Source organism: Grammomys surdaster, unplaced genomic scaffold, assembly GCF_004785775.1.
Source record: "Grammomys surdaster isolate TR1022 unplaced genomic scaffold, NIH_TR_1.0 233, whole genome shotgun sequence".
NCBI classification, from domain to species: domain Eukaryota; kingdom Metazoa; phylum Chordata; class Mammalia; order Rodentia; family Muridae; genus Grammomys; species Grammomys surdaster.
Window position 1 is genome coordinate 4,406,949 of NW_021604678.1, and position 12,034 is coordinate 4,418,982.

The 12,034-nt window shown below is 42.7% G+C and overlaps 1 pseudogene; it reads left to right on the forward strand.

Moving 5' to 3' along the window:
- The first annotated feature begins 1,925 nt into the window (after positions 1 to 1,925).
- On the forward strand, positions 1,926 to 2,831 carry LOC114626339 (annotated as a pseudogene).
- Positions 2,832 to 12,034: the final 9,203 nt, after the last annotated feature.

A 12,034-nucleotide genomic window follows, 5' to 3' on the forward strand; every position in this document is an offset into this window, starting at 1 on the left:
GACAATGATCCCTTCTTTACTGTCCTGATAAATAGCCTTTCCACAACACAGGGCTAAGATTCTCCTTTATTTATTAATGATTTTTCTCATCGTATTTTGAAGCAAGGTCTTACCATGTAGCCTAGCCTGGCCGTAAACTCTCAGTCTTCCCAGCTGAGCCTCCTGAATGCTGAGGTCGCAGTATGACCCATCACACATGGCTTGTTAATAAATCTTATAGTTTAGAATCATTTTACATCTTTAGAAAAGCCACAAAAACAGGACAGAGGCTTCATGTCCCATACCAGTTCCTGTTGTTCACATATGACATCAATATGGCAGATGAAGCCACAAAGACGGACTCCATCACTGTGAATTGAATCCCGTAGCTCATTTGAATCTCTTTAGAATGTTGTGAGTGTCTTTGTTAGAGTCCAGAATCCTGTTTAAGATACCACACATCTTTGTATTTTTTTAGGTTCTTCTTTGCTGAAATAGTTTATGATTAACTTTTTATATTTGGACCATCTAGGCATCTCCAAAAACTTCATAATAATATAACAAATATAATACTCACTATTACATTAACATGAATTTATGTAAAACGACCATTGATTTGAAAGCACACACTACTGTTTACTTCCTATGACATAAATGCTGTTATTTAAGCAATACAGCTATAGGTGTTAACTGCACCAGTTGATAGTAATTAATAATAGGACTAAACTAAGCAAATAATATATTTGAAAAAACAATTTTTTTTGTTTTTTTGAGACAGGGTTTCTCTGTGTAGCCCTGGCTGTCCTAGAACTCACTCTGTAGACCAGGTTGGCCTCGAACTCAGAAATCCGCCTGTCTCTGCCTCCCAAGTGCTGGGATTAAAGGCGTGCACCACCACGGCCCGGCTGAAAAAACAATTTTCAAATACACCTTTTATGTTATAATCGTTTTTTTTCCTGCCTCTGTTTTGTGTTTACCTTATGTTTATTCTGCTCCCATGGAAGACCTAGTAATTGAGCTGAGCTGCAGAAACCCAGACTGGGAGGTCTGGTCCATGAAGAATATTTTAAGGAGCATGCTGGTCACTTGTGGGGAACATAGCTCAATAGAACTTCAGAACTCAGAGAACTTCTGAGAAGACTACTTAGAGAAACTAAATAACATTAGTTTTCTTTCTCTAAAATGAATTTTAAAGGTGATCTTAAAAACAGTACCTAGTACACACACTACTGAATTTGGTTCTCAAAGTAACCTTGTTAGGGTTTCCTCCTACCCACAAAGCACCTGACTTTAGGCATTCTTGGTACTGAAAGCTCCTTCCACCCTACACCTCTGGAAGAGGACTCATCTCTCTGAAGCCCTGCAGTAAGAATCACTTCCTTTTCTTGTGCAAGAGGGCCCTTCTGGAAATTTTGTAGACCCTAGAAAGACACAAAATGAGAGTCTTTTGGAGCCTCACACCTGCATCTGATGCTTAGGACTGTGGGACCCCTCTTGAAATTGTGGGGAACTAGGCAAGAAGAACACCCTCAAGCTGGAATGGCTGGTGGAAAGCAGAAGAGTGTGTGAGCCACCCAGTCAGCCTAGCCCAGGTCTGCCCCACTGCAGACATCCATGCTATGTGAAGTAATGACCCTTGTTATTTTAAGTAGCTCATCACTGGTCACCAGAGTTGCCTATGCTTCATGGCAGAAGGCAGCCCACATCACATGTCCAACTATTCATAATTATGTTTAGTCCTTTGGCTCCAAGGGGACCTCTCCACATGTACCTGTGAGTTCAGAACATGTCCTGGTCTTCACCCCGTACTTCTGACAGTTGGCTTCACTGAGTTCTGCAGCTTGTTTTTGTTTTTTGTTTTTTGTTTTTTTAAAAAAACCACTAGGTAAATTAAATACAAGAACCCTTGATCGAGGTCTGTGTGGAGCCACAGTTGAGAGTCTCTGTTCTGCAGGATGAGTTTCATGAAAGTTGTCAAGAATAAAGCCTACCTTAAAAGATACTAAGTGAGATTTAGAAGGCGATGAGAGGGTAAAACTGACTACTATGCACGGAAACGATTGGTGATCCAGGACAAGAATAAGTACAACACACCCAAGTATAGGATGATAGCTCGTGTAACTAACAGAGATCTCATCTGCCAGATTGCATATGCCCGTATAGAAGGGGATGTGATCGTCTGCGCAGCACATGCACATGAACTTCCAAAATACGGTGTGAAAGTTGGCCTGACAAATCATGCTGCAGCCTATTGCACTGGCCTGCTGTTGGCTCGCAGGCTTCTGAATAGGTTTGGCATGGACAGGATCTATGAAGGCCAGGTGGAGGTGAATGGAAACGAATACAATGTGGAAAGCATTGATGGTCAGCCTGGTGCCTTCACTTGCTATTTGGATGCAGGTCTTGCCCGAACTACAACTGGCAATAAAGTTTTCGGGGCCCTGAAGGGAGCTGTGGATGGAGGCTTGTCTATCCCTCATAGTGCCAAAGGATTCCCTGGTTATGACTCTGAAAGCAAGGAATTCCATGCAGAGGTACATCGGAAACACATCATGGGTCAGAACGTGGCAGACGACATGTGCTACCTCATGGAGGAAGATGAAGATGCAGATAAGAAACAGTTCTCGAAGTACATCAAGAACAACGTAACTCCAGACATGATGGAGGAGATGTATAAGAAAGCTCATGCTGCTATCCGAGAGAATCCAGTCTATGAGAAGAAGCCCAAGAGAGAAGTAAAGAAGAAGAGGTGGAATCATCCTAAAATGTCTCTTGCCCAGAAGAGAGATGGGGTTGCTCAAAAGAAGGCAAGCTTCCTCAGAGCTCAGGAACAGACTGCTGATGAAAGCTAAATCAATTTTCTATGAAGATTTTTTTTTATAAAGACAATAAACATTGATCAAGCAAAAAAAAAAAAAGAAAGAAAAGAAAAAAGAACCATTGATCTTGCAAACATCATGGAAGTTACATTTGAGGAGACTGCTGTCATGTCTTGCTGTCACCGTAATCCATCGTTTTTAGGTTTTCTCAAGTATTAAGGGAACCCTGCATTCCAGTTTACCCATAACAATGCCAGTTTGTAACTATAATTAAAAATCCTCTATTCTCCAAAATGTCCTTATTTGGGTGACTAGTCACCTTCTCTAGAGGACTGCTAGGGTTCTAATCAAGATGATCAACACTACTATTCTCAGGATAGTGCATGCCGTCGAGACTTCTGATTTTAGGGCAGGTTGTTGGTTTGGGAGAATCTCAGCTGTCTCATAGGAAGTTAAATCTTTCCTAGTTCCTGGGTGTCCTGATTTGTTACAGCTCCGGGGTGTGTGTAAAGGTAAAAGAAAATTCAAGACTTCCCTTGTTCACCATTTCTGGAGTTTAGATCTGTAGATGTTAGAAATTTTTCTCTTCCAGCCTTTGTATTTTGATTTTCCAGGCCTTTCTAACCAATTCCTTAAGGATAAGCAAGGTTAGATTCCATTGCTTGAACCACAGACTGATAAGGGAGCTGCCTAGTCCAGAGTGGAGGGTAGTGGAATGGTCACAGTACACACAGGACAGAGGATTGTGAAAGAACAGATGGGAAAGCATCTTAAACAGTGGTTCTCAACCTGTAGCTCTCGACCCCTTTAGGGGTCAAATGACCCTTTCACAGGGGTCGCATAGCAAATGTCTTGCTATCAGAAATTTACATTATGATTCTTAGCAGTAACAAAATTACAGTTATGAAGTAGCAATGAAAATAATTTTATGGGGGTGTGTGTGGGGGGGTTACCTTAATGTGAGAAACTGCATTAAAGGGTTACAACATTAGGAAGGGAGAGGACCACTGATCTAGAAGGCAGAAGGTAGCTCAGATATCAATGTTAGATTGTAAAACACGAGCTAAGTGTGTGGGTGTGCGAAGGACTGGACACAGCCACTTCCCACTGAGTGTATAGAAAAGACACAGGAGAAAGGTGAGGTTCCCTTGACAGTTGAAAAGGAAAACAGTATTTATTGAAAGAGAAGGAAAAATATATCCTGATCGGAAAGTCTCGGTGTGTTTTGTTATCTGGTAGTACAGTTGTTCAAGCTACCGGAAGGAGGAAGGGCTAGTAAAGGACTTGGAGGTTTTATGGTTACTGCGTTCTATTGATATTGAATGCTAAGGTGTCTTAGTCCAATTTCTGTTGCTATAACAGAAGGCCAGAGGCTGGGTAAAGAATAGAAGTTTATAAGAAGTAGTCATGGTAGCATCGTGCATCTGCATTCTGACATGGTGAAGGACATCCCACGGTTAGACAGATGGCAGAAGCTTGTCTTATACAGTCATGTGTGCTATCATACAGCTCTCACTCTCATCCTAAATATCTTCCAAAGGCCTGACCTCCAGGTTCCCAACACAGAAGATCTTGAGGACAGTCCCGTACCAAATGCTAGAACACAGACTTCAGATTTTATTTGGTGAGTCCCAGGGAATGGAGACTGCTGGTGTTCAGGGATAATCACTGGGCAACAGATGCATTTGGGTGTGAAATCTGGTACCCGTAGATACATCAGCCAGTCAGGACCCTGCTGAAGGCCTGGATAACTTTGAAGCCTGCTGGTGCTGGTAGAAATGGGAAAAACAACATGCAAAATGGAAATAAGAATTTGTAAACTGACAGTTCTCCTGAAAAAAAAATCACCCACAAAGCCAACTTTCAGCATGTGTTGGCACAGTCTCTGTATTTATAAATACACTATATTTACATAGAGTGGAAGGAAAGCCTGTAACACTTCCATATGCTGCTATAACATAACTCTCCTCAACTATCTGCCTGGAGAGCTTGCTCAATACATTAGTAAGAAATAGAATAAGCAACCAAAATAATCTCTTCATCTTTCCATGAAAGTACTTGTGTGTGTGTTTTGTATTTATATGTGTACATGTGTACTCACACATCTATGGACATATGCATTGTGTGTATGCAGATATGTGTATTTGCTGCATGTGTAATTATGTGTATGTATATGCAATTGTGTATGTAGGCATGTGTATATGCATATGTACATATGGTATGTATACATATATGTATGTGTGCATGCATCCACTTATTTTTAATTCATTTTTCAGCAAAATCTTAGACTTCAGAGGATGCATCCAATTTCCACTGAGAAATCAGACTGCTTTCAGTACCCCTGGTTTTGCTTCAGTTAGACATGGTGGTGGATGCAAGGGACTTCTGCTGAAGCAAAGGAAAATTCATTCACTTGTCCTGTCCAGCAGGACAATAAACAGGGGTCCAGGGAGGTCACCTGAAAGAGGTGGGGGGGGTAAGCAGGCAAAGACAAAAGGAATGACGACCTGTCTATAATCAGATCAGATCGTAATTTTTACTTTTCCACACACAGGTTATATACACAAAAAGGCAGGATGTGGGGAAGGGGATGACACAGGGGTGTAGGTGTTCAGGGGGAGTACAGATATCTTCCAGAACAGAGTGTCAGCTGGGTGAAGGTTCAGGGGACAGACCACTATGACTCCGCCTATGATTCACTTGTCTTTATCTAAGTTGGTACTATCCACCAAGGTTACCCACCTACAAGGCCTTATGACTAGGCTTGGCAGCCTTCCACCAAAGCTGTCTGTTTACAATAACTCCCAGCTATCTGTTTCAGTGTTTTTCCACAGAGACCCAAGACTTGGTGCTAGCAGGCATGTATGTCTGGCCTATTGCTGATTTTAGGCCTATGGCTGATCTTAGGCCTTCAGTGTATAAGCAGGGCTGCTCCCGACATTCACTGAGTTGTCAGTGGACAATAAACTTGGTAGTTCCCACGACAGTGACATTGTGGAGACTCCTTAACAATGAGCGAAAGCAAGTGATTTGTAGCTTTCCCTCTATCGTCCCATCAAGTCTGTTGATTCTACTTTTTAAACTAATTTGAAACTTGAATCTCTTCACTATCACCCACAAAATTCAACCCAGACTACCTTCCTGATCACATGTCCAGTCAGAGTAAGGCCCTCAGCTCTCCCGTGAAGAGATCAACTGGCCATTGTCTGTCTCATGTCTCCCTTTGCTAAATATAACAAGGAGGTCCCAGTCCTGCCCAGCCACATTAGGACCAAATCCAAGACTGATAAACATGGGTCTTCTTCTTCTTCTTCTTCTTCTTCTTCTTCTTCTTCTTCTTCTTCTTCAGGAATTTGGAATTAGGACTCAAACACAGCAATGAGCTGTTGAAGTGCTGGGTCTGAAGCCTGGGGACTGGAGGCTGAGTGAACAGAAACCAGAGTTTATCTGAAAGCGGAGCTTACCTGGAGCAGGATAGCACAGATAAGATACAGACAGAGGATGCACTCACCCAGAAAGAGAGACAAGATGAAGAGAGAAGGGGGGGCCCAGGAGAGAAGGGGGAAAGGGAGGGAGAGGAGAGGGAGACTACTGGCTTGGCTACCTGGTTCCCCCACGTTTCTCCTTCCAGCTCCCAGATGTGGTGAGGCCAGTGTTCCTTTCTTGGGTTCAAGCCATTTCCCCACTACCTTGTAACGCTCCTGCAAGCAGTTTACAGCCATTTCTATTTTTTGTACCAAACATGCTCTCATCAATGTTCTATTGACTTTATTTCATGTCCTGTCTTAGCACTGATTGTGTTACACTGGAGCTCTTGACTCCAGCTCTCTCTCTCTCCCAGCTGCCTTTGAGCTTCCTTACGGGTTCATAGTTTGTCTGCTGCTATCTTTTGAATTCCAGTGCTCAGGTAAGTGACAGCCATACATCAGCTAACTCTCTAGAAAGTATCTTTCGAGTTAGGGGTCAATCCTTTTACATCCTGCATCGATCTGGCTTGGGATGACTGTGTTTCACATTGAGATTTGACAACATAAACATGAAACTCAAGCTATTGCTTCTGACTGGCCCGAGCCCCTGAGTGGTGCAGTAGGAGCTGGTAATGACTGACTCCTAGGGTAGAAGAGGCCATGGGAGGTCACTGCTGTCTGGAAACAGGGCATAATTTTATCACGGAATAGTAGTCATTTGCTTTTATTTAAAAATACATAACTTCAGATACATGAAATGTACAGCAACAGCAGTGCAAAGGTAAACAAACAAACAAATACCCAACTGTCGTCCCAGTTACTTCTCATTCATGTGTATTCATACAGCTTACAGGGTGGGAGTCATCCTTCTAATAAAAATATATTTCATGAACCAATTATAGTTTTATTTTCTGTTGCTGTATGGATTTTCTAAGTTTTAATAATAGCTCTATGATAGCTTAGCTAATTAGATATGCATTAGATTCTTGATTTTTCCTATGATTGATATTCAGATTGCTGTGCTCCTTTCTCCTCCTTCCCCTCCTCCCTCCCCCTTACTCTTCCATCCTCTTCTTTTTCGCTCCTCCCTCCCTTCTTCCTCTCGCCTCCATCCCTCCTCCCTCTGTCTCCCTTCCCTTTCTCTCTCTCCTGCTACTCCTCCCCCATTTTCTCTCTCCCTCTCTTCCTCCTCTCCATCCGTTGTTGATGTGGTTTATTTGGAAAACATCATATAAATTCTTCTCTTCTTTTAGTTTGATTCTTTTAGAATAAATCTGCTCAATCCACGTTATTGCCATAGGGTTGAGCTTTTGTTCAACAACAAATATGCGCTGAGAATGTCGTACACTGGATGCTAAATCCTGGCACCACAATGATACAACATCCTGAGTCTCAAAGAATTCTCTTGCTGTCTCTTCTTTTCTGGCTTGCCAAAGAGTACCATGCAGGCTACAGTAGGGGAACTGTCATAAAATGCCTGACTCAGCTGTGGTCCTGCATGCTACAGTACTGGCTGGACAAGAAGTGTCCCTGGAGCAGTAGTGGAAGGTCTGTTATCGGAGTAGCTACCTACTGCTGTGTATCTGGGCAGAGGTCTCCACCTCAGGATGGAATCCATGTGTGGTACCACAAACCTGGTCAAAAGCTGGTGACTGCATTATTAAATACAAAAAATGCTGCTACTATTCTGCTAAGTGCCCATCAAATTGTCGTCTAAATAATTATGTTTATTTCTGTACTACTATTAGCTTTGGTCAGAGATAGATAGTTCTTTTGGATGTACACAGTAGTAACTGAAGAAACTCATAACTTATCAAAGTGATGAAGTTAGGAGACTATTGCACACTCAGGCATGGATGGAAGAGTCTGTACTACCCCTTCCTAGGCTCAGCTATGGATGGGAGACTCTGTAGCACCTCATCCTAGGCTCAGCAGATAAATTAGAATATGGCATGGCAAAGTGCTATCCCATAGCACATAGGGATGAACAATAGCTGTGAAGCCAGACTCCCTTGTCTTGGAGCTGGCTTTACATGCTATATTTCTTACTAAAGGATGCCATGATCTCTGTCTACAGCAACACCGTGGTCTCTTTGACCCCAGTGCCATTACCCAGGACGTTCAAAGGAAAGAATTAGTGACACTTCTAGTAGTACTAGTAATAATGACCATTTGTTTGCTGAGTATCTAGGTCTGGATTTTATGATGTAATACAATGTAACCCTCTCAGTGATGATGTGAGACAGTTACCTTTATATACAATGTAACCTTCTCAGTGATATTGTGAACTGGTTATTGTTATATACAATGTAACCTTAGTGATACTGTGACTCAGTTACTTTTCTATACAATGTAACCCTCTTGGTGATAATGTGAGCCGGTTCCTTATATTATCCTCACTGTTTCCCACAACAGAGCTTCAAGGATATAAAAATAAATTGCCAGGTTCGCACAAGTTTAAAAAAAATCGAAGGGAGAAGATGGGTGGGTGTTCACACTTGTAACCCCAATATTTGGGAAGCTGAGGCAGGATTGAGTTCAAAACCAGTCTGAGTTACACAGAAGTTCTGGAGACAGACTAGGAACTTAGTCAGTTTAGCTACAAGATTGCTGTCTCTGAACTGAATTCCCCTCTTCCTGGGCAAGCTCTGTAAATGCAAAGTCTTTGTTCTGATGGTGACTACAGGAGAGCATTGTTCTGTTGAGGAAGCCTTACTGGCCAAGTCTCAAGTCTCTTCAATGTGGCCTCTCTTGATTGTCAACCCTCATGGTCAGGACTAACCTTCTCCGTCCCCAGTCAGCAATGAGATGATCACTCGAGCCTCTTTGGATAACGCTGTTCTGGGTACACATGGAGCAACACACAGTGCTTTAGTGTGTATTGTTCATCAAGATGCTCTTCCCAGAAGGTAGCTTTTGTCCTCCTTGATATTCTCATTTCTAGTCACAACAGAGTATGCAATGCTGCATACCTAAATGCGTAAGAAGCTGTGACCTTCTGTATATTCCAACACCTGGCATGCTCAAACGTTTCCTGTTTGAGAAATTATTAGCAACGAGCCTGAATCCAAATAGAGAGAAGTTGCCTTTGGCTGGGATCCCAAGAAACAGTCCCTGACTAGAGGTCATGAGCAAGTGATTTACAGGTGGAATGTTCCTGAGGAAAACTAGTAACAGAGTAGGAAAGCCAGACAAGGAAAGGGGAACATAAAGCAAAGGTGTGTGGAACTTCTGCTCCTGCCTGACCCCAGGGGAGCTCAGGAGTATTAATTATACCTCAGACTTGGTCTCTAGCAAGGCAGGGTACTCCTTTGAACTTTGGTACTCTTCTGCCAGGCAGGCACTGGCAGAAGGTTTGTAACTCTGCACTTCTGGTTCTCTAGATTTGAATAAACCAGGCAGCTGCTGGGGAGTCCTCTGGGGAAGATGATAGGCTTGAACTGCTGGAGAAAAGGGAGGCAAAAGTGATCTGGACATTGAGAACACACAGAGGTATCCTGCTCATATTGGCATGCAAACAATGTCCAAACTGTAGCCCAGTGGCTAAAGTCACATTCGTTGGAAGTTGGTCTGAATTTACATCCCAACTTGGCTATCCCATATACACAACCTGGCCAGCTAAGACTCAGTTTCCTTTGAATAAGTGAGAGGGGAAGATTTGAGATCAGTGTTGGAAGGATTATTTTGATGATGCCTCTGATTCAATACAAAGATAAATTGTGGAACGTCCCCAGTCCAGCTGGACCATATGCCTTTATCCTTGAAAGTTTGTTATCACTTATTTTTTTTAAAGAATCTGCTGATGTTACTGAGGCTGTGGATAGTTTTTCAAAAGTCCACGTTTGTAACAAGACCTGACAAGCTTTACAGAGAGTTACAGTCTTCATCTCCCCTTGCTTTATCTGTGCAGAGAACCCTTGTCTCACAGAGAGAACTAAGGCAGCAGCTTCTTCTAAGTTCTCACTCAGCATTTCTTTCTGTTTTTAACATTTTAGGATAGAAACCTTTGAACAGACTTTTTTTTAAAGGGAGAGAACATAATGAGCCCCTGGAGAAGAATAAACAACAACAACAACAACAACAACAACCCAGTTTCAACAATTAACAATTCTCAGCCAGACTTGTTTCATCTGTGCCCTAAATTTATCTCCTTCCTATTATTTGAAGCAAATAAATATTGGACACAGTTACCATTGCATCTATGAATATTTTACTATGTACTTCCAAAAGATAAGAATGCTTTTGATTTTCATTTAAAATTAGCACATGCTAAGCTGCTCTTGATTTTTAATGCAAAGAATTTTCATGCTTGTATAGATGTGTGTGTTCATCCTTACGACCATACTGCTGAGCAATCACGTCGTCCCATAGGGGGCGACATTTATGGATACAATACCATGACCAGACCTTTTTAAAAAGCAGCAACAAATAAGCTTTCAAGGATACACGTGACTCTGGCCATTTATAATAGCTCCCCAGTATGCTCACAGTCTAGTTCACGGTGTCTCTCTTATAAAGGAAAGGGTCCTGTCTGGGTGTGTCTTACACAGCACATGTTCTAAGCAGTCTCTACCCTTGGTTCTGACAAGAGATCCAAATAAACAAGGTACTTCTCCACTGGCCAGGCATAGGGGTACAACTCAGGTCTTCTTCTGTGCTAGTCAGCTCTATACCACTGACAGCGTTTTGCTTTGTTTCATTTTGGGGAGGGTGTCTTGCCCTTATGCAGGCTGGTCTTGACCTCGAGATCCTCTCAATTCAGCCTCCCTAATTGCTGGGTTCGTTGCACTCAGCCAAAATGATACGTTCCGCAACAATTTATCCTCTTCTGCATATAATCAGCTTCCTGTGTTCCCCAGATCTCTCTCTTTGATGGAAATTTTGTGACACCCCCGGTTCTCATACAGTACAATTAGCCATGCTAATACAACTTTACATTTTTAGGTGATGGGGTATTTTAAGATGGTTCTCATCTTCTGTTTTTTAAAAATGACATAGAATTTTAACTCAATATTGTTTTATTTCTTATGAAAATAGCTGCAAATTGTAGAGCTGAAGGGGAAGGAAAGTCTTTCGCTAATGTAGGTGTGACGGTGCAGCCTGTGAGGTCGACATCTTGGAGACTAAGGCAGAAGGGTCTTGAGTTCAAGACCCGTCTGGGATACATAGAGCAATCCTGCCTCAAAGAGGAGGAAGAAGACAAGGAGTGTGAAGATGGAGAAAAGGAAGAGGAGGCAGATGGGGTGCAGGGTGTGTAGGAGGACGAGTCACAAGTAGGATCACCTTACTTCACAGATAAGAGAGTGGGAGAAACACTGCCGTAAAACTGGGGCTAACAGTTGGAAATGCTGCTTTTGTTGAAGGCCTGTTTCCATCATGTCAAGTGGCACGGCAGGGGTATGACATTTCCATCACCACAGGCGGCAGTGAGCTTAAGTTCCCACGGACTCAGGCAACACTAATCTACATATAGCCTTATTCTGGATGCTTCATGTAGAACTTTCTTTTGGTAGCTTTGTGTGGTCTTACCTGGTACTCATGACCTATGAATATGTCGGCAGACAGCAAAACACATTCCAGTGACAGGAAGAATGAAGGAAAGGGCTGTGTGTAGATATTTAGCAGTCTCTAGTAACAAGATGTCTGGAAGAAGCAGTGTGGCTTGGTCCAGCCTCTCTACATTGTCTCCGCCTTCCTCCTGTCTCTGCCTTCCTCCTGCCGGCGCCTTCCTCCTGTCTCCGCCTTCCTCCTGTCTCCGCCTTCCTCCTG